General features: G+C 36.8%; 1 long non-coding RNA gene across 1 annotated transcript in view; it reads left to right on the forward strand.

Annotated features, from left to right (window-relative positions):
- LOC141598372 (uncharacterized) overlaps positions 1-24,454 on the forward strand; it is a 110,122-nt gene extending 85,668 nt beyond the window's left edge. Inside the window, exons 2-3 of the long non-coding RNA XR_012523460.1 lie at positions 23,636-23,724; positions 24,293-24,454. This is a non-coding gene — a long non-coding RNA (uncharacterized LOC141598372). The remainder of the gene's footprint in view (positions 1-23,635; positions 23,725-24,292) is intronic.
- The last annotated feature ends 337 nt before the right edge of the window (positions 24,455-24,791 follow it).

The following is a 24,791-nucleotide window of genomic DNA, read 5'->3' on the forward strand; positions in this document are numbered from 1 at the left end:
ATTTCTCTTCTCTTTTATTAATGTTTGCATGCATAAGATCCGTTTTAATTTATGACAAATTAATTAGACATATATGAGTATGTTAAATATGTATATGAATCTACATTTCCTTCAATCGGTATCAGAGCCACGGTTGTTTGCATGCAAATTGGTTAAAAGTTTTTCCGAGTTATATGAATAACAAAATAAAACTTGTAAAATTTGTGTTATTATGATATATCACGAAATAATTACATGCATGTTAATATTTCTGGTCCTAAAGTGTTTTAGGATATTTTGGTTAATTTTTCGGATTTTTATTGTTCATATTTAATAATAATGACATTTAAATGTGATTTTATGAGTAAAAATGTCATTTTTGGTCGAAAATTAGCTATACTTCGAATTTTCACTTGGTTTTTGGATATGTTGTTACATATATTATTTTGAGATAACCTGTAAATTTTCATAATTTTTGCACTTGTTATGCTCGAAAAATGAATTTTTCATTATTAAATGCGGATTTAAGAGAAAAATAGGTTAATATGGGTTAAATTTCGAATCTGGTCATAGAAAATTTATATGTTGTCACATGCAATTTTACAAGATGTGTGTAAAATAATTGGCTATAAAGAAGTCTTTTAGCATGATTTATGAATTTTTGAAGAAAAATGACATAAATAGTGACTTTATTAGTGAAAATTAATAAAATATAATCTATGACTTAGGAAAAACGTCTAATGTTGCATTTTATTATATTTTTCAGATCTAAAATTGAAAAGTTAATGAAAATAATTTTTCCATGTTTTTATTATTATTTTATTAAATATCGATAAACCGCAACATTGTTTTTCCTAAAATTCTCAAATTTTTTAACCTAAGATTTTGAACATTATGAGTGTCATGGAATTTTTCCAGAATGTTCATGAATTTAAATTTCAAATTTTAAATTTATTTGAAATTTTGTGATTTATTTGAAGTTTAATAGCTTATTTTTTGTAATTTTGGTCCATTTATGAACAAATTTTGTAAATAAAAGTTAATAGTTAATTATGGTCAAATTATTAGTGAAGACTATATTTTGAGTCCTAAGAGGTTAGGGTAATTAACTTATGCATAAATATGAGTTTATGTATTTTTGTGATTATAAAATGTTGAAATCACGCAAATCCGTAAAAACCGAGTAATATACGATATTGGCTAATTAAAAGGCGATTTAGCATAAAAATTGAGCATGTTCATACATATTATAATGCTGCATTTTCCTTATGATTGTCATAATTTTAATTTATGTAATTTTGAATTATGTAATTTTACTTAGTATGGCCTTAGATTTTAATTGGTATTTCCCGAAATGTATGGGAATATCGATTCGGTTGTAATTTTTATTGTGATCTCGTATCACCGTTTTGTAATTTAATAGATTTATTTTATTTTAGTTACAAATGTATAATAGGAAATTATGTAATTTATTATGTAATTTTATTCATTCCGGAGTTCCTAAAGACGGATTTCTTCAAGAATGGCGATACATAAAGACGGTGTTACCTCGAGATGCGTGCCACAACCGAAGTTCAAGGGACCAATGGAGTTGGTTTCCGAATATGTAATAGATTAATAGTTTTTCTATTTTAGGAAAGGCCATACTAGGATTTATTTACTTTTATGCTTGCATTTTATTTTATGTCACATGCATCGCTAAATCGCCATAACTAAACATGCATTAACTTTTATCGAGTTTTTCGACCGTGTCAATTAGAATTATCGTAGTTCACCGCTTTAGTTCACTTAAAACGTGATAGATAATAAATTGACATGACCTCTCGCTAAAACTATCAATTGAGACATAGCCTTACCAAATAGTAGAAACCATGAAAACCTATTTCGTGAGGGAGTGCACTCGGCCACACCGGGGTACAAACCTTGTTACGTAGGGGAAGTGGGTGATGAATGTTAATCCACCGAATTCATGTTGATGAGGGATGTATCGGCCCCACCGTGCCCAAGTTAATGTGGGTTTGGATCATGGACACATTTATTCGAAATTTGGATTGAACTCAACAAAAGTATTTGATAAGGGATGTATCGGCCCCACCGTGCCCTTGTCGATGTGTTTTGGGCTATAGATAATAGTTAATGTAATATTATCGACCAAGAGTTCTAAAAGTAGAATCGATTAAACGTTAATCCACCGAGTTATATTGATGAAGGATGTATCGGCCCCACCGTGCCTAAGTCAATATGAATTTGGGTCTTGGAATCATTTATCTAGTTGGGTAGAGGTCACTGGAAAAATGCGTAAAACTTGTTTAAATCATACATTTTTACGAGTATAATTAAAACGACATTTGTTTTACTCCTTATTTTTGTTTTGTAGACCACTTCTTATTCATAACAAATGGCAACACCAACTCCTAATGCTACACCACTCGCTACTTCATCATGGCTCCGATCCTTTATGGATCGATGTAAACTTGAAAAGAATGGGTCAAATTTCTCCGAGTGGGATGCCCAACTCAAATTAGCCGCCGAAGGTGACGACAAGCTTCGTTACCTTACCGAGGCCTCTCCACCCGAACCCTCCACTAGGTCCACCGCGGCCACTAGGGAAGCCTATGAGGCTTACCAAAAGGAGTCCGCCGCAATGAAAAATGTATTAATATTTGCGATGGAGGCGGAGCTCCAAAGGAGAGCCTTCAAAATGGGCAATGCTAATGAGATTTACTCCAAACTTGTGACCATGTTTTCACAAACCCCGCGGATCGTCCAATATGAGGCGGCCGCGGCATTCTTTGATCTCGACTTCAAAGAGGGCCAAAAGGTTAGCCCTCATGTGCTCAAACTCATGGAGCTTGTCGAGACCTTGAAGATTCAAAAAGTTGAAATCCCCAAAGAACTCATCGTAGATAGGATTCTACACTCCTTGTCTAAGGTCAAGGCATATGTGCAATTCCGGGTGAATTTCAACATGCAAGACAAGGATGTGTCTCTTGAGGAGTTGCACAAGTTACTTGTGCAAACCGAGAGGGACATGGGGTTAAATGTGAACCCTCCCAAGGATGTGCTTAACATAAGCACAAAGAGTAAGGGGAAGTTCAAGAAGAATGGGAGAAAGGGCAAGAAACAAGCTCCCACATTCACCAAAGCTAAGTCTTGTGAAGCTAGCACCTCCAAAGTCAAGAAGGGTCCTCTTGACAAATGCCATTATTGTAATGGCAAGGGACATTGGAAGAGGAATTGTTCCAAATACCTTGGTGATATCAAAGCGGAAAGATCACTCCAAAGAGGTAAATGACTAACCTTCTTTTTATGTTTCAAATTCAACTATGGTATTATGATGCAAAGTTGTGATAATGTATCTTCCTTTTTATTGTAAATAGGGCCGCCACCAAGCAAAGACAAAGGAAAAGAAAAGCAAGCATAAGAAACCATGAAGAAGCTAAGGATAGCTTTTATGGAGCTTTGTTTTTCATTGTCTTATTTTAAGTCATGTTTTGAATTTTTAGAACTTTAAGTTTCCGTGTTCGACATGGAAAGGTATTTTGGATAATGGTTTGTATTTTGGATGATAGTGACTTGGTTTGCAACCCAAGTCACCCGTTTTATCATTTATCCTTTATGTTCTAAAATTTCATCTTTAAATGCTTGCGTTTTGAAACATAAGATCATTCACTAAAAGTGATCTAATAGACAATTATAATGACGGGTTTCATTATATGTCCACATGCTTAAGGCTTGTGTATGATCATTTATAAAGTGACCTTGAGTCTATGAACTCTCTTAAAGGTATGTCAACCACCAAGTACACATATGAAATCAATAACAATTAGTCAACCTATGAGGTAGTTCTCCTTATACTTCAACATCATTACTTTGTGTCTCATATGCTATCTTTGAATGCTTAGTGTATTCATTCTAAAGATAGAGTGGGAGAAAAATGAGGACACAACACACAAGGCAAGATAATTGTGTACTTGTGTAAATGAAGATCTACGCAAGAGAGAATGTTTTGAATGAAGGTATATCTATTTACATAGTATACCAAATAGATGAGATCTATAGTCTCAAGTTAGTTCTAAATGACTTAAGAGACCAAGTAAAGTAATCATAAGAGTTTATTCTCAAGATAACTACACGAGGAGACCAAAAGAAGTTTTGGAAGAAAAATGACTAATGTAAAGTCTTAACAAGCTTTTGACTAAGGTTATGAATCATTTGACCAATAGTTTCAATCATGAGTTTTACTTAAGAGCCTAAATGAATCATAGTAACATACTAGTTATGATCAAGTTGCAAAGATTGATATTGCGATATCTTCAATAGCCAACGTTTTAACCACGCAAATGTCATTATTTAACCTCGCTATGAAATGGTTAAACCTCCTTCCGAAAGGGTATTCCGAAGGACCTATTCTAAATATTATTTGTATTTGAATAATGACATTGCTACACATCATTATGACATGAGTGTGTTAGAGATTTAAAATCTCTTTCCGTAAGGTTGAGATGAGACCACTTCAAAATAGGCATTTTGAAAGGATATGATGGGAACATATATGGTTTTATCCTAGTAACTTGGCAAAGCGATTTATATTTATATTCTTGACAAATTTCGATTGAGAAGTCAATTTCGAAATATGTAGAATTGAGTGGGAGTTAGAAAATTCTCATGTGAAGACATGGGATTTAGTGGGAGCTATCATCCTTGAATGTATAAAAACTCATTACTCATTAAAGAATGACGAGCTAATACCTTCTTTCATTAAGAAGCTTTCGAGTTTTCAATTCTGGATGAAAATGGACAATGATGAATCCAATTACATCATGGGATGTTGGATTAGCATTAAGAGATACACATCACATCAACATTTACATAGGTTATTCATATGAATGAAAATGGAATTACCATTAGCAAATCATGGTAGTTCATTGAACCTGAGAACGGTTGATCTCATGATTATTAGTAACTAATGTTTCCGCCATTAGAATAATCATGTACATGTCCAATTTTGAATCGTATGCATAAGAGCATGATGATTGGTTGGTGAGCCATAACAGAAACGTCATGAATTCTCGAGTAGAATCCGATGAGCGATTTCGGTGATTGACGGAATGTTCCATTGTGTGTTAAGAGGTTGCACATACTGTAGAAAATCCGAGCACATATGAGGATTTATGAGAATCCCAAATCTTTCAAGCCTAGAAAGAGAAATGAGAAGTTTTGGAAAGTTACTTGGTTAAATAAGAGGTTATTCAAAACAATCTTTCCTAATAAAGCTAGGACTTGTGAAAAGTACTAAGCTAATAATCTTGCCAACTATTACAAGATTCTACAAAACATATACCTAGTACATTGTGTGTGGATGGAATACTTGATCGTACAAGTTGTATTATTCATCGCAAATTCTTTCGTTATGAGATGATCGATAAGAAAGTTCTTTCAAGTTAAAGAACCAAAACCAAGGTCGAGAACCTTGATGTGTGCTTGGTAAAATTCATGGTATGAGAACATGAATGTGAAGGAAATTGCAAGTGTAAGAAGTTTGAACACATGGACACATGGGATGTTAAACTTCTATTGCAATCAATGAGTGTTTACACTTATGATATACATCACAAGGTTGTAATATGATATTGACTACCCGAGTGTGATGCCGACATTTGTCGTTTGAGTTATTATTAACTCACTTGGTACATTGTTATATCCAAACGGGTTGTAGAGACAATTGAACCCCGTTAAAGTGAACATGGATTAACATTGTTTTGCCCATAGTTACTTATATGAGGTGACGTCTCGAAGTGACTAGAGTGTGAGGCGATTGATGGCAAGTTCAAGTGCCATACAGTCATGTGAGATGACTAGTCGATCACATAGGCAAACTGTTAGGAACATTTTGTCGGGCCTAATGACCGCTTATAGAGTTCTGGCAAATTTATATAGCCTGGTCGTGGCGAGAGCTACTATAGTATTCAAATGAGTCGATTCTTTTGACTAAAGACTATTCGCCTAAGATGGCACAAGTTTCGATTAACTTTGATTTATGTTACTACGACCTTCGTAAATGGGGTCAAATGGGCATATTTTGGGTTATGATGGCTGTGGCTAGTCGAAGGGAATGAGTGCGATAGGAATTGTCCACCCCTAGTCAGGGTTATAATAATATCTCAGGGCCACTCGAGGAGTAATGAACTGGAAATGCGTGGCCACGCTCGGATGGTATCCATAGTGGATAAATCCGGTCAATCAGTTATTCTCCAGATCGAGGAAACCACTCTCGATATGATCACTTGCAAGTACGACCTGAAAGACACCTTACATTGAGTGGGAGATAGTAATAGGACAAGAGAATTGGTGACGCACACTTGTCGAGGACAAGTGGGAGATTGTTGGAATATGTGTCCTCCGACAATAATGCGATCACGACTGTTGATCATGATGATCACATGTTTAAGTCTCATTAAAATGAATACAATTGGGAAGTAATATTGTTACTGTCAACTGGTCAACATATATCGGTAATGATTGGCTGACTAGAGTTTGACATTACTGTCGTGTGACGGTGGTGATCAGTTGACCCCCTAGGTCATACCTAAAGGGCAACCCTCTTAATTGATTATTTAATTAATCGTATAATGTTACGAGTTAATTAAATTACTTGAAAATTGACGGACGATTTTGGAAGTAAAATTTACGTATCATATTGAAATGTGATTAAATATGATACGGTCTGAGTAATTGAATTGTATCATTACTCGGATGAAATAAATTGTTTAATGTAACAATTAAATTGAATGAATTGTTATAAATACAATCAGTTGTGATTTATAAATTGGTAAAAATTTTGGCATAAGTAATTATGAAATTACTAAGTCGATTTTTGTATGTGACGTATTTTTATTAATACGTTGATTTTTAATAAGTTAAAAATTACATAACAAATATATGTGACATGTGACATGTAACATATAGACAATTGACAAAAATAATATGGACACCATATTATGTTAAGTGCCGAAAATAAGAGGAGGAATAGACTTAATATTGTGTTTATATTTTAATAAGAAAACATAATGATTAAAGAGTAGTCTAGCCATGCAAGCCTATGAACTTTGTTAAGAGCAACAAATTCATGCATTGGCTCCCCAAAACCCCTCCTCTTACCCGGTTTTGAGAAGGCAAAAGCCATCATGGCTTTTGTTTTATTTTTGCCTAATAATATACAAAATGTGGTATATTGTTATTCATTCTATTCCATCATCAAATATAGAGATTTCTAGTGAGATAAAATCCTCTCTTTCTCTCTTACATAAACCGAAATAATTCAAGTGTTCAACATTATTTTGGTTCAATTTTCTACTAAGAATTAATATTATAACTAGTATTTGTAATATTAATTTAATTAAGAGGAGCCTTGGGTATTATACATAGGGAGAGATCTTACACTTAGATCTTTGTTCTTCCATTGGAAAAGCTCAAGAACAAGAAGAGAAAGGTGATCTCTCTTGTGCCCTCTAAACCGAAATACTTCAATGTAAGGACATTATTTCTCTTCTCTTTTATTAATGTTTGCATGCATAAGATCCGTTTTAATTTATGACAAATTAATTAGACATATATGAGTATGTTAAATATGTATATGAATCTACATTTCCTTCAAATTGGTGACGCACACTTGTCGAGGACAAGTGGGAGATTGTTGGAATATGTGTCCTCCGACAATAATGCGATCACAACTGTTGATCATGATGATCACATGTTTAAATCTCATTTTAAGAATACATGTGGGATGTAATATTTTACAGTCAACTGGTCCACACATATCGGTAATGATTGGCTGACTAGAGTTTGACATTACTGTCGTGCGACGGTGGTGATCAGTTGATTCCCTTAGGTCATACCTATAGGGAAATAATCTTAATTGATTATTTAATTAATCGTATACCGATACGAGTTAATTAAATTGCTTAAAATTGACGGATGATTTTGTGAGTATAATTAACGTATCTTATTATATGATTAATTGAGACACGGTCTAAGTAATCGAATTATTTTATTACTTAGATGAAATTATTGTTTACAGAAACAATTGAAACATAATGAATAAATTATTATAAATACAGAATGTTGTAGTTTATAATACGGAAACACTTTTGGCACAAGTAATTACGAATTACTAGTCGATTTTGTAAATGACATATTTTATGAGTATGTTGATTTTTTAATATGTTAAAAAAATACATTACATTGTGACATGTCATGTAACATGTTACATGTGACAAAATTGACAAATGACAAAATATAAAATGGACTTTCCATTTTATAAGTGCTGAAAAATTGGAGGGTTTAAGGTGTATATTGTGTTTTTTTATTTAAGTGGAAAACACAATGATGAAAACCTAACTTGTAGCATTGCATGCCTATTTTTCTTGGGTAGAAAAACTAGCCCATGCATTGGACATCATACTTCCTCCAACCGGTTTTCACTTGGGTAATAGAGGATGTTTCCTCTACAATTATTCATTCACATCTTTTATATTTTTCTAGTGTTAGAAAAATGCTTTCTCTCTACACATCTTATGAGATTTCTAGAGAAATAAAAACCTCACAAAAATACTCCCTCTTGATCGAAATATTCAAGAGAAAAATATAATTTAGTTTGTGTCATATTTTAAGTAAAACTAATATTATTACTAGATCTAAATAATATTGGTTATTATGAGTTTTCCTTGGGTATATGCTTTCGGGAGGGATTCTATACTTGAATCCTTGTTCTTCCATTTGGAAAGCTCAAGAACTAACAAGAAGGAGATCTTGTTGGTGCCCATTTGATGACCGAAATTTATATGGTGAGAAAACGATTTCTTCTCTAATTTTATTATTGTTTGCATGCATAAGATTTGTTATTAATTTTATGACTAAATTAATTAGAACATATATGAATATGTTAAGTAATGAGATATAGATTTCTAACAGATGCTCCATCAAAAGAGCAAGTGAATTGTGACAAAGAAAGCTTGAAAAGCTCACCAAAGTCAAGCGAAGAAGGGGATGGCCTTGTTGGCCAAAACAAGAAAGTGGAAGAGTTGTCTCTATCAACTCAAGAGATCTTTAGTGACCAAGTAGATGAAGTTTGTGGTCTTTGGGACGATGAGTTTGAAGGGATTTTCAATCCCTATATTGGTAATGCTATCGATCAAGACCAACATGAAGGACAACAAGTGCAAAGGTCTATTGAGGATCTTTATCATGACAATGAACAAGCTTTTGACTACTTTTTCAAGGTGTTGAGTAACATCAACAACACCTTGGACATGCCCCCATGACATCTCTCTAAGGATGAGAGTTTGGTGAAGTCCTCTCCAAACCACCATTTGTAAATATTTCTAACTCCCTAACTTGCATTTTAATTCATACATTGCATTTTTGTCATTTTTTTTTGGATTTTTATGCCTTGATCAAGATATTTATCATTTTTGAGAGAAGTGAGGGAGGGACTAAAGATTTTATTGATGTGTAGTACTTTAGCTTAGTGTGGGGATAGCAATTGCCTAGGCTATTCATGCCTTTGTAGTGCCCCTATAATGAAGAACACGGGATTTGAAGAATGAAAATGACGCGGGATATGCAAGTGCACAGATGGAACTGAATCCGGGTAGACCAGGAGGAATCCGAGCGTCCCTATGGGTAATCCGCTCGTCTTATGGGAATCCGAGCGTCTGTGGAAGAATCCGTCCGACCAAATGAGCTGCAAAATTGAAAATTTGGGACTGTTAGAGAATCCGAGCGTCCTAGCTGAGAAGACGCTCGTCTGAAAGAATCCGCTCGTCTTTGCAAGAAGACGCTCGTCTTTTTGCCAGTACAGAATAACCAAATTCGCTGTAACAGAATCCGCTCGTCTTTAAGGGAATCCGCTCGTCCTGAACTGCAAGAATCCGCTCGTCTTCACTAAAAGACGCTCGTCTTTAGGCGAGATTTCCTGAACCCAGATTGAGCAAAATCCGAGCGTCCCAAAGGGAATCCGCTCGTCTTCCCCCTGCAGTTTTGAAAATTTCGGGTGTTTTAAATACCCCTTCCCACATTCATTCATTCATACATTCAAACACTACCCAAAAACCCCAAAACCCTCATCCTCTCCATCACCAAAAACAAGATTTCCTCAACCAAATTCAACAAAATCAAATTCAAACTTCCTTACAACAACAATTAATCACTCCTTTTACAACAATAATCAATCCAAGTACCAAAATCTTCAACCTTTGAGTCGATTTTTGAAATACAAAGGCAAATCCTTTCATCTTAAAATCGATTTGGGTATAATTGAAAATTGAAGATTTTCAATCTTTTCTTGGTATAGTCATCAATGGCTAGAACAAAAGGATCAACAAAGGCACTCAAGGCAAAGGCACTCTCAAAAAGGCAACAAAGCCTTCAAGCAAAGAAAGCTTCAATGGCTATGGTGGTTGCTAGTGCAAACTTAGAAGTTCAACAACAACAAAATCCTCCCTTGGAAGCAACAACATCAACAACTCCGAAAATTGCTCAATTACCAAACTATCCGGAGGTAATTTTCATTTCTAACTCCCATAGGGATACATTTGCCAAGTATGCTAAGAAAGCCATTCTACCCACCAAATTCATATGTGAAGATGCCTTGAACAAATTGGGTGTCCTTGAACAAACAAAAGCCTTCTTTGAAGCTATGGGGTTGGGAAAATTGTTTACTACAAGAGAATTGACATACCCCTCCCTTACCTTGGAATTCTTAAGTTCATTGAAAGTGACTAAGGTAGAGACTAGAACATACATCGAGTTTCGCCTTGCCAATGTGAATAGGCGCATCACCTTTGATGTTTTGAGTAAAGCATTAGGTCTTAGTGATACACCATTTTATCATAAGATGCCCGAAAAATATGACCCTGCTCCTCTTTGGGAGGCGATTTCCGGGAAGAAATTTGAGAACTTTCATGCTTGTCGTGCTCTATTAGTCCACCATCCGGGCATTAGAGTGTGGCACAAGGTCATCGGGAATACTATAATTGCAAGAAAATACACTAACCACTTTACCAAGGTCGATTTTGTTCTACTTGAGTCGGCCTTAAATGTCGGAAGGGAATTCACCAAGCCTTACAATACTCTAAAGCTTTTGGTGGAAAGATGGCTCAATATTGATTGTGGGAAGGAAGGCACCGCTTTTATCGTAAATGGAGGTCTAGTTACTCTCTTGGCCAAGTACTTTGATCCAAATTTCAACAAGGAAAATACTTATGTGGCGATCAAAGGGGATCATCTCATTGACATGGATACCATGATTAACAAGTACAAGTGGGTCAAGCATAACTCTCTTGACACCAACTATGGGTGGCTCACCAATGATGCTAGATCTTTCACTTTGCCTTCCAAGATATGCCGATTGAGTGCTCATCGAACAAACTACCTACTTCCACTCTCAAAGGGCACCGAGTACATCATCCGTCAACAAAGGGGTGAAATTGAAAAGCCCTCCTCCTCCATTGTCACACCACCCTATCCATTCAAATATCAAGAATTCAAACCCGAAGGTGTTGAAGTGGGCAATGACTATATGACTCTACTTATGCAAGAGATGCACAAACAAGCTTATAATGATCGAGTAGATGTATACTTGGCCCAATATCCACCCCTCTTTCATTTAGCTAGGCAAGGACTACTTGATCCTTCATGTCCTTTGCCTAGTTGGGCGGATAAGGAAGTCTTCTTTCCAAGTACATCTAGGGATGAAAGACCGGGTAAAGATGAGAATGTCGATGATGAGGTTGTTGATGATGAGGGCATTGTTGAAGAGGTAGATGAAGAAGAAGAGGCTAATGAAGATGATGAAGGAAGTGAGCAAGGAAGTGAAGAGGGGAGTGGAGATGAGTCCACTTCTATGGAGGAAAATGATGACAATGATGATATGGTGGATGACTAGCAAGCTTTGGAGGCTCCTACCCTCTTGAGGTTTGTCTACTTCTTTCTTTGTTTTATTTATTTTATCTTAATCATAATTTGGAGAGTCCTAGCAACATGAGGACTAACACCTCGGCTCCATTGAGGTGTTCTTTTATTGTTCCCATTGAAAAATCAAAAATGACAATTAGTTTCATGCATTACATCTTGTGTGCATGAACTACCCCCAAATTTAAGACATTAGAAATAATGTCTATTTTGGTTTGGGGAAGTACATGCATACGCAATGGGAGGTAATCTAAATTACGCTCTCCGTCATAAACAAAAACCCATGCATCATGTAGTGTAGCATAGTATAGCTTGCATTTAGTGTAGAATTCATGCATCATACTTGCATAGTTTCCTATCATATTGGTCATTGAGAACAATGCCCATATTAGTGTGGGGATGGGAAATTCTAACTTAACTTTTATTTCAAAAATCCAAAAAAAATAAAAATTTCGAAAAACCAAAAAAATTGAAAAATTGAAAAACCAAAAACAAGTTCATTTCCTTTGTAGTGTAGTCTTGTATATATTGTTGTATATATTGTGTTTGTTCTATCCTTGTCCACATTGATCGACTACGCCACATCCGAGACATGAGGATATTGAAGACAGCATGGTATGATCTTTCCAATCTCCTCTTTCCTCTTTATGTTAATGACTATGTGGCTTTATTTTGATTGATGCGGTATAAACAATGTGAATTTAGGACTTGCATTTAGTTTATATGTCATACGAGTTGGTAGAATTATTTGCATTAGGATGTATATATGTTAGTTGTATCATGGCATGTAGTATGCATGTTAGAAAATTTTGTGAAACCGTCTACTTGGGAAGCTTGACAAGTGTATATAGGCCCTAATAGATGCTTTTTCTTCTTAAGACTTTGCTTGTTAGAATACTTGTAAAACACCCTAGGATGTGTCATGCTAGTATCCTTTGACCCATGGATTAAGGCCTAGTCAAGAGTACCTTGTGGTGTGATAACTCATTGGCTACCGTTTATTCCAAGGTGACCCTTGAAACCATGCATCCATCATCCATGTTCTACCACATTTTTGTCATCAAAGGGAATGGGCACAAAAAGAAATTGATTTGAGTTAAAAGAAATGAAATGAAAAGTGAAAGAAAGTTTGCAAAAAAAAAAAAAAAATTGCATCAAATGAAAAGAGGAGCAAAAATAGACTCCTAAAGCTTCAAATATAAGGCACCCTCACTACATATGGGGTGACTTTGAAAATGTTCAAAAAGAAATGCAAAAGTTGAAAGTTGTCAGGTATTGAATTGCTAAAAAAATCAAAAGAAATGGCAAAAAGAAAGTGTTCTCAAATGTTATATGCCATAAGAAATTGGGGCGAAAAACAACAAAGCAAACTCCCAAATGAAACTCAAATTCGATCGATCCCTTTATCCATTGTATCCATTTTTGTGCATGGTAGAGAGGGGACGACCCTTCTTCTTGTCTAGGCAAGAGGGGGAATTCCGCGATCCTCCAGTGTTTCTAACACCATAGGGAGTCTACTCTTGACAAAAGCATTTAACGATTGAGGACAAAGGTACACTAGCTTGACACAACTTGGAGGTGATTTATTGGTATCCTTCTAGGCTTAGTAGTTTGAAAAATTGCATCTATGAAGGGATGTGTACCCTTGAATTGCTTCCCTTGTAGATAATTTCCGCCACTTAGATGAGGAAAGTGGCTATTCTTTTGTAGATGCATCCATTACTTGATTTTATGTGCTTTAATGTTTGGATGTGTCGCCATTTTGGCAAGACCCACCTTGCCTTGCAAGAAGGCATCCTACCTCATGGTTGTCTTGTTGTGAGTTGAAGGGGCGGAGTGAGACCCGCTAATTGTCTCATATCGGCTATGCTATTAGGTTAGTTTAAATAACGGTCCTAGTCTTTGTCACCTCTTTACTCGGGACCAGCAAAGGTTCGGTTTGGGGATATTTGATGTGACCATAATTTGAGCGTATTTAGTCCCCGAATTAGCCTTGTTCCCATGCTTTTTAGTGCATATTTGGGTCATTTATTGTCTTTAGTCTTTTGTTTTGCATATTCTTTGAGGTTTTGTGTCCTTGGTAGGAAAGGAGTGCAAACCTTGCATTTTCATGGCAAAATAGAGCTAAATTGATTGAATTCAATGACCAAGCATCAAAGAGAAGACAAGACTAGAAGGCCTTTGTACATACTATAGTAGATAGGCAATGATGAGAAAAGATCCTTGCATCTCCGGGGAAATCCTCAAGGATTTTATGAAGAGAAAGGAAGAAAAGAAGGAAGAAAGAAGCTGTAAGACAATCCGAGCGGATTGTCCACAAGCCGCCCGTCCAAGATAGGCAATCCGAGCGTCTTCCCCAGCTGGACGCTCGGCCAAAACCACCACAATCCGCCCGTCCACCCCAAGAATCCGCTCGGCCAAAACCACCACAATCCGCCCGCCCCGTGCCCTGGATGCTCGGATTGTGTGACAGCTAAATCCGTCTTCTACATGTTCTGAAAGATCATGGATCCATATTAGACTCTCTAATAAAATTAATTTATCTCATAAATTGTCATTTAGGTGATCTATGTAACATGCATGCTAATATGAAAGCATAAAAATGAAAGTATAAGGGAAAACAATTTCTTTACATTGATTTTTGTGGTAAAAAGGGCACAAACTAGTTCACCTTACTAGCTTTTTCTTGAGCTATATGAATATGGAAGATCCTCCAAAAACCAACCTCCAGAGTAGAAGGTCTCCTTCCTTAATCCACCCAAGAACTTACACCCAAGTAATTTTACAAGTATTAACTAGATACTAGTAAAATTTAACCCTTGATAATATGTTAATAATACTAACACTCTTAGTATTTATTTTGTTTTACTAACAACTTAGTAAAAAGATGCTTATTATTTTAGAGAGATGTTGGAGAAAAAGTTCACATGCATGAGTGTTGTGTGTTGTAGTGAGGTAGTGTATAGAAAATGAACAAAACAAATGGAGTGTATACATGTGAAAGTGGCGGGTGGAACTTATTGGAGTGAGGGAGTGTACAAACTCTGTCTTATATTTTTCATCTTACATCACATGCAAAATCTTATATAAGATAACTTATGGTAGTATACAAAATAAGGTGAAATGATTATGTGAGTAATCATCCACTACTCTATTTTACACGGTCCACTTGCCCATTAACGGGTCCATGTTGGTTCTTATATTTGTCGCACAAATAGGTGTAATTTTTATTTTAAACATCGTTTCATGTTTAAATACTTCCATAATTAATTCGTCCAATTCACTCCGTAAATATACGTGTACCACTACACATATTATTTACGTACTAATATTAATCACATTAATCAATTAGTACAATTTTAGTAAATTAACAGTTAATTAACTAAAACCCGTCTCCCAAAACTTACTATTCCATTATCGCATAATTAAATAATAACTGCCGCTCCTCGAGTTCGCAACTCGAAATCTCTCTAAAAATAATCGACTAACCTCTTAGTTTATAAATCAAGGGACTAAACAAATTGTATCTCATACAATTAATTAGTTATCAATTGGGGTTCGTTTCTTTAGGTGTGACCGAAAGGCGTCAGTTGATCACCGCCGTCTCACGACAATAACGTTAAACTCTAGTCAGCCAACCGTTATCGATTTACGTTAATCAACTGACGAGAATCAAATAAATAAATATCTGATGATATTTCATTAATGAGATTTATTATGTTAACGCACTATTGTGGAGGACAATAACTCAAACATGTTCAATGAAGGATGCGCATATTTTTCAAGGACCGGCGAAAAGGAGACCAGAGTCTCTCTCGAGACCGGCATTTCCTCAAAGACTTAATCGTCATTTAAGCCCTTAGTTAACCCTAATTTATGTACCTAATCCCCCATATAAATACCCCATTAGTCTAATTAGATAAGCATGTTCTTCTTAGCAATCTTTAGTGTAGTTAATATCAATCAAATCTCTCTTTAATCTTGTAATCAACATTTAATCAAGTCTTAATACAAATTTAATTTCCTTAATCTCTCTTTTGTTCATCTTTCATTTTGGATAGTTGAAGATTATTTGGGTTATTATTGGGAGATTGACAACCTTCCAATCAATCATCAAGTACTTCTATTATTCTTTGCTTTATTATTGGAATCATTAGTAGGTATAATCCTCTTAATCCCTTTTTAATTATTGTTAATTAACTTCATTTATTCATCATGTTTTACTTTGTTGGTATGATTGACAACCTTGCTAGCATGTTCAACATGATAATGAGTGAGTAGTTTCCTTAGCTAGGGTTAATGGGTAATTAGGGGAAACCAACATGGGGGATGATTCATGCTTAAATTAATATGTTTTCATAGTTTATTTGCTTGCTTGTTGTGATCTCAACTTATGCTCATGTTATGTCTGATGAAATGCAAGCCTATGAATCCTTGCATTTTTTACCCATCACCTATCTTTTCAATGAGACTTGTAAGACATAAACCAACTCGAGTCTCATTAGACCATGCATATAGTTGAGTAGGGAAGATTAAGTCGGCTTATAGGTGTTGTACAATCTAATAGATTCGGCTCCGGGACCCAAACTTTCCTAGGATTGTAAGATATAAACCAACTCGATCCATCACAACAATAATTGCTTGCTTATAATTTGAGAATATGTTTGTATGATCAATTCCCATGAATCCCCTATGACCCCATGACACCCTAGTGCCTTTTATCAATTGTTTACATCCCTTTTTAATCATCTTACTTGTTTACTTTTATTGCTATTTAGTTTAGTGATCTTCAACTTCAAACCCCAAATTGTGACACCCTTAGACACCGCTAGTTGCAATTGAAAATCTCATCTCAATTCCCGTCCCTTGGGATCCGACCTTTACTTGCCTCTTTACTAATTGTAGAGTTGTTTGTAGAGTTATAAATTGTGTTTTGGTCTAGGTGCTCCTAACGACAAGTACCGAAAACTAAACCTCCCTCGAGAGTCCGACCAGTAGCTTAGAATGCATCACTTGTATATATGTCGTATAGTTTGCATAATAGTGTAGAAATCGTGCATTCTCATATAGCTTATATAATTTCCTATCGTATTGGCCATTGAGAACAATGCCCATACTAGTGTGGGGATGGGGAATTCTAACTTGACATTTAAATCAAAAATTATAAAATTGAAAAATTTTGAAAAACCAAAAACATGTTCATTGCCTTTATAGTGTAGAATTGTATATACTTGTTTGTTTATTTGTTTATCCTTCTATCGCGTTGATCGACTACGCCACATCCGAGACATGAGGAATATGAAGACCGCATGGTATGATCTTTCCAATCTCCTTTTTCCTCTATATGTTAATGGCTATGTGGCTTTATTTTGAATGATGCGGTACAAACCAATGTGATTCTAGGAGTTGTATGTAGTTTATATGACATACTTGTTGATAGAAGCATATGCATTAGGTTATATAAATGTTAGTTGCATTATGGCATGTAGTTGCATTTTAGAAAAAAAATGTGAAAACATCTATTTGGGAAACTTGACAAGTGTATATAAGGCCCTTGTAGATACTTTTTATTCTTGAGACTTTTCTCACTAGAATGCTTCTAAAACACCCTACGATGTGTCATGCTAGTATCCTTTGACCCATGGATTAAGGCCTAGTCAAGAGTACCTTTTGGTGTAATAAGTCATTGGCTACCGTTTATTCCAAGGTGACCTTTGAAGCCATGCAACCATCTTCCACATCTATCACCACATTTTGTCATCAAAAAGGGAATGGGCACAAAAAGTATCAAATTGAGTTCAAGCATTGAAATGAAAAATCAAAAAGTTTGCAAATTGTATCAAAGAAAAGAGGACTACAAAAATAAGAACTTCTATGCTTCAAATATAAGCACCCTCCTTACAAATTAGAGTGACTTTGAAAATGTTCAAAAATGCAAAACGTTGAAAGTTGTCAAGTATTGAAATGTCAAACATAAAAAAAATGGCAAAAAAGGAATTGTTCTCAAAAATGTCAAATGCCACAAGAAATTGGGGGGAATAACAACAACATCAAAAGCAAACTCCCATATGAAACTCAAAACACATTGATCCCTTTTATCCATCGAATCCACTTTTATGCATGGTAGAGAAGGGACGACCCTTCTTCTTGTCTAGGCAAGAAGAGGAATTCCGCGATCCTCCAGTGTTTCTAACACCATAGGGAGACTACTCTTGATGAAAGCATTTAACGATTGAGGACAAAGGTACCCTAGCTTGACACAACTTGGAGGTGATTTATTGGTATCCTCCTAGGCTTAGTAGCTTGAAGAAACCGTATCTATGATGGAGTGTGTACCCTTAGATTGCTTCCCTTGTAGATAATTTCCGCCATTTAGATGAGGAAAGTGGCTATTCATTTTTGTAGATGCATCCATTACTTGTTTTTGTGTGCTTAATGCTTGGATGTATCGCCATTTTGGCAAGCCCCACCTTGCCTTGCAAGAAGGCATCCTACCTCATGGTTGTCTTGTTGTGAGTTGAAGGGGCGGAGTGAGACCCGCTAATTGTCTCATATCGGCTATATTAGTAGGTTAGTTTAAATAAAGGTCCTAGTTTTAGTCACCTCTTTACGCGGGACGAGCAAAGGTTCGGTTTGGGGGTGTTTGATGTGACTCATATTTGAGCACATTTAGTCCCCGAATTAGCCTCGTTCCTATGCTTTTTAGCACATATTTAGGTCATTTATTGCCTTTAGTTTCCCATTTTACATATTCTTTGAGGTTTTGTCTCCTTGGTAGGAAAGGATTGCTAACCTTGCATTTATGAGGCGAAATGGAGCTAAATTGACCACATCTATTGACCAAGCATCAAAGAGAAGACCAATACTAGAGGCCTAAGTAGATAATAAAGTGAAATGGGTAATGACGAAAGGATCCTTGCATCCCCAACACGATCCTTGCGGATTGTTGGGGAACTAAAGAAGAGAAGCAGCCTGGCCGGGAATTCGAGCGGATCATGCACGATCCGGGCGTCTCACAACACCAAGATCCGGGCGTGTTGCTCCAAGGACGAGCGGCTTGAGAAGTCTGAATCCGAGCGTCTTCCCCTAGATCCGAGCGGATCACAAGTCAGAAGAGCCTATGCCACAGCACAGGACGGGTGGATCGTGGCAAGACTAGCAAGGGGATCCGTTCATTTCACTCGAGAGGAGCATTTCCTCAACTTTTCTTAGGGTCTTAATAGTCATTTAAGCCCTCACTAACCCTAATCCTTGTACCTAATCTTTAGTATAAATACCCCTTTGTACTACCTAGATTATAATCAATTCCTAATCACTTCTTAACCATCTCTTAATCAAGTTGTAATTCTCTAAAATTAGTCTTAATTTAGTTGTAATACAATTTATCAATATTAATCGTATCTTAATCTTTCCTTAATTCTTTTATTGGTCTTCCTTTATTTTGGGTTATTAGAAGATTATTTGGGTTTATTTGGAGGATTGACAACCTTCCATCAATCATCGAGTACTTCTATTATTCTTTGCTTTATTATTTGGAATCATCTTCATAGGTATAATTCCCTCTTAATCTTGTTTAATTATTTTTAATCACTTTCATTCATTCATCATGTTTTGCTTTGTTAGTAAGATTGACAACCTTATTAGCATGCTAAACTTGATCATGAGTGAGTAGTTTCTTTAGCTAGGGTTAATGGGGAATTAGGGGAAACAAACATGGGGAATAATTCATGCTTAATCTAATATGTTTTCATAATTAAATTGCTTGCTTGTTGTGATTTCAACTTATGCACATGTTATATTTGATGAAATGTGAGCCTATGAATCCTTGCTTTTTTTACCCATCACTTATCTTTTCAATGAGGCTTGTAAACATATACACCAACTCGAGCCTCATTAGACCATGCATATAGTTGGATTGGAAGGATTAAGTCGACTTGTAGGTGTTGTACAATCTAATCGATTCGGCTCCGGGACCCAAACCTTCTTAGGGATTGTAAGCTTATACACCAACTCGATCCCATCACAACAATAATTGCTTGCTATATAATTGAGAAGATGTTTGTATGATCAACTCCCATGAATCCCCTATGAACCCATGACACCCTAGTGCCTTTAATCAATTGTTTACATCCCCTTTTAATTATCTTGCTTGTTTTCATTTCTTTACTTTTATCTTGTTAATTAGTTTAGACCAATTTCATCTCAACACAAATTGTGACACCCTAAGACAAAACCATTTTCAATTGAGAATCCTACATACATCAATACCCGTCCCATGGGATCCGACCTTTACTTACCTCTTTACTAAGAGTAGTTGGTGAAGTTATAAATATTGTTTTGGTTGGTAGCTTTTGACGACGAGTTTTAAACCGGACCATCTACCCCATGATTAACTCCCCTAATCCCACATTAACCCTAGTTAGGAGACTAATCACTCATGATCATGAAAAACACGCTAATAAGGCTGTCAATCATATTAACAAAGCTAAACATGATGGATGAATAAAACAATAAACAAGGATTAAGCAAAAGGGTAAAAGAATTCTACCAACTTAGGATTATCCAAATAATAAGCAAAGAATAATAGAAGAAAACTTGTTGAATGATGAAGAGTTGTCAATTCTCCAATAAACCCAAATCGTCTTCAAATTACCCAACTAAATCTAAGAACACTTGAATGATTAAGGAAAGATTAAGATATGATTAAGATTGAATTGTGAAATACAACTTGATTAATACTAATAAAGCATGATTAAAACTTGGTAATAAACTATACTAAAACCTGATAATTTATCTCCTAATACAATGGGGTATTTATACTAAGTACAATTATTAGGGTAGCTAAGAGCTTAAATGACGATTAAGTCCCTAAGATGAAGATTAACGCCTTGCAAGTCCCTTAAGGAGACGATCAATCTGCCCCTGTTGGACGCCCATATTGTAAGGAAATTTGCCCGTCTTGCTTGTGGGACGCTCGGGTTGAGGCTTTGGGACGCCCGTCTTGTTCTTCAGGATGCCTGGGCTGAGCTTGGGACGCCCGTCTCATAGCCCAGTGTGGCTTCTTCTTCAATTTGCTTCCTCATGATCCGTAGGGATCGTTGAGGAGCCTTGGGGGTCTTTCATCATTGCCCAAATACTTGTTTTATTGACCTAGGCCTTTAGTATTGGTCTCCTCTTTGTTGCTTGGTCGTTAGATGCGATCTAGTTAACTCCGTTTTGCTCCATATATGCAAGGTTAGCATTCCTCTCCTTCCAAGGACACAAAACCTTAAAGAATATGCAAAGTAGGAAGCTAAAGATAAGAAATGACCCTAATGCATGCAAGAAAGCATAGGAACGAGGCTAGTTTGGGGATTAAATGTGTGCAAATATGAGTCACATCAATTACATAACCATAAAGAATAAATAAATGAAATACAACTCGTTTATGACAATATCGTCTACCTAGTGACTAGGTACTCAACTCCAAAGTCCGTAGCGCGGCCCGAATCCCGATCATGTCAACAAGAAAAACCTGTATTCAACCTGCTCCCCATATGATCGGAAATATCATATGAATCGACACAGGGCACCTCGGAAATAGGTGACAATTACACAGACATACAACACGTCAGTTTCAAAAAATAAAATGTGACACGACTCGAAGTGTGTGAGTATGCACATGACTATAATATGAATGAGATGCTATCAAATAACCACCACCACGGTACAGGGACACACCCAGACATACCGACATCCACACTGGTACCACGACACGCCCAGACATACCAACAACCACAAACTGGTAATGGGACACACCCAGACGTACCAGGTCCGGAAGCCAACCGGATCCCCTGCCAGACGTCGTGTCTCAACCACACGAGTCCCTCCATAACTCAAGCCATTAATGTGCACATCCCTCTTGGAGTTGGAAGCTTCAAGAGGCGACTTAAGTGGAAGACGGACTCCCAACCACCTTCCATCTCCACAATAACAACCACCATATCGTCACCAACCTCCAATATACAAGATAATTATAATAAATGCAAGACAACACTTTATATGCCAAATACCTACTCATCACATCATCTTAACCATCATTACATTGTGATACTGTAATACCCCGTATTTTTATATAATTAATTAAACGGATATTATTATTATATATTAATTATTATACATTTTATAATATTAATTAGGTCGGGTAAATTGCTGAGTCGATAATTATGATAAGTTATTTTATTTACCTCGCGTCGTATCGAGCTAAGTTAATTGAGTCTGTTTTATAAGAAATGCGAATTGTGAGCTGACCCATTTAAGTTGGCCCAATATATGTTCAGCCCATTAAACCTAAAGCCCAATTAACCCTAAACCCTAACCCTAATAACTACCCTAACCCTAATAGTACACTACCCTAAACAACTCCATCAACCCGCCTCCCTCTAAACTCAGCCGCCTCCATCCTTTCTTCAACATCAAACACCAACTTTCACGCTGAGAGAGAGAGAGGGAGAGTGAGCTGGGTATTGGTGGCACTGCAAGGAAGAGATAGGGGTGATTGGCGACGACGGAGGGTGGCCGTGGTGGCTGCTGTGGCGGCAGGAAAATGGTAAGATTAACCTTCTCTGTTTTTCTTCTTTTATGTCGGGGTTTTGGGGGTGTGTCGTGTCTGATAAGGGGGTTTATGGGGGTTGTTGACCGGGTATAGGTGTAGAGTGGTAGAGGGCGAGTTAAATGGCGGTGGTTATGGTGGTTGTAGGTAGTGATAGTGGCGGTAAAAGGGAGCATCGACAGGGGTAGCAAACGAGTGGATGTATGCAGTTCAGGCGAGTTTTAGACAGCTAGGTTTGGGGTGGCACCACCATGGACTCGGGGGAGGTCGAAATGGTGGTGTCACGATGTCTTGGTTCGTGGGTTGACAGTGTACAGCACGGTGGTGGTTTGGGCAGGGGATAGGCAATAGGTGCGGTGGTTGGGAGTCGAGAAAATGGGATGTTGGTGTTGCGTGGTGGTGAACCAGGTGCTTTGGCGGCCATGGTTGGACTCGCCGGCGGGAGTCGACCCCAGTAGGGGTGGTTGGCGGTGGCTGGGTCGAGTGGGGACACGACCGGTGGTTGACACGGCCCTGTGGTGGCCGGTGGTGGTGCGTGGGTGAGAGGGAAGAGGCGATGTTAGTGACGGGTTATTTTAGTAATTGAATCGGGTTTTTGGTCATTGTTTAATCATTGGAATTCGTTAAGTTATCGTATGCTTAATTAATTAATTTAATTCCCGAGTCTTTAAATGATTTAGTTAATTTAATTTCCGAATTATTTAATATAATTAAAGACGGGTTTTGAGTCGGGTGTTGAGTTATTCAAATAATCGATCCGGGTTGTCATTAAAATCGCATATGACATTTAATCCTTTAATTATCATTTGATTGCAGTTCCGAGTTATTAAAATAAATTAATAATTAATCATAATTAATTATTCTGAGTCGGGTTTGTTTAATAGAAAAATTACTATATCGGGGAAGTTTCCATTTTAAGGAATTATACTTTAACAACTGTCTATTTTGGGAAGTTGAGTAAAATATTAATTGGGTTATTTCAGTTACCAGTTGGGCATAAGTTGGTGTCGGGATTTTATTACGGGAAAGCCTCTATTTTGGGAAATTACTATATTTAGTAGATAGTAATTATAATTATTATAATTGTTTTAGGTGACGAATTCGTGAAGGATCGATAATCAAATTCATTGCTTTACTTCTGGACTTCTTAACTGCTTAATTGGATTTGCTGGCACTATGAGGTAGGGAAATACACTTGACTTCAGCGTGTTTGTTAAATTGTGTTGACTTGTTGTGTTTCATATGACCAAGCTGTGAACGTTGACGTGTTTCGTGGTTGTTGATTCATATTGTGTTTCATATACTGGAATGTGCTTGACTGAATTGATCGTATGGAGTATGTTATCACAACATCGGGTAACCGGCATGATTTTATGATTTATCAGTTTAGTGATTTATATATATTGTGTTGCATTAATTTCTTTGAGCATTCATATGCATTGGAGATGGAGGATGTGGTGGTGATGTGGTGTGGTGATGATGATGTTGTGATAAGGCCCAGGCGGGTTCTGCAGGACTTGCCCTGGTGTCCTCCGCTGCGAGCGGGCAGATCGACTACGGTCGATATATAGTCTACCGGGGATCGGTATGGCTGGGCGTTCCGGGTTATGAGATATGAGCTGAGATGGAGGTGGAGGAGACGGAGGTGCATGCATATCATATTTTGTTGTTTCATTGTTTTCCCTACTCAACCTCGTGGTTGACCCTGTGTATTCGTGAACACCTGTGATGAACCATAATGGGGAGCAGACTTGACAGGTACTAAGATTAGCTGACTTGGGAGCTGTGGGATGCGTGAGGACTTGGCCGATCTACCTAGAAGTCTAGACCACATAGAAGATTTATCACTTAATTTATTTTTCCGCTGCGAGTTGCATTTATCTTATATTAAGTTTAGCTGGATAATTTGTAATAAACACGTAATCGCTAAGTTTTAATTTAAAGTACTTTGGTATTGTTGTACCTTGTTATTCACTACCTCGGGAAACCGAGATGGTAACAGTCCGGTTTATTAGGGAATGTCTTGCTAAAGGCTCTTTCATAAACCGGGGTGTTACAAAGTGGTATCAGAGCGAACGATCCTCAGGCCTAAACCAATGAACCCAATGAACATAGGAAGAGTCTAAATAAAATGAACCCCGGGATAGAACTATTAGGAGCACACTAAGGTAAGGTATGAGTTAGGGGCCCCCTCACACCGAACCAGCGGCCCTCTCAGTTTGACCCGGAAACCCTGAGTGTATATGAG

Source organism: Silene latifolia, chromosome 9 (genome assembly GCF_048544455.1).
Source record: "Silene latifolia isolate original U9 population chromosome 9, ASM4854445v1, whole genome shotgun sequence".
NCBI lineage: Eukaryota > Viridiplantae > Streptophyta > Magnoliopsida > Caryophyllales > Caryophyllaceae > Silene > Silene latifolia.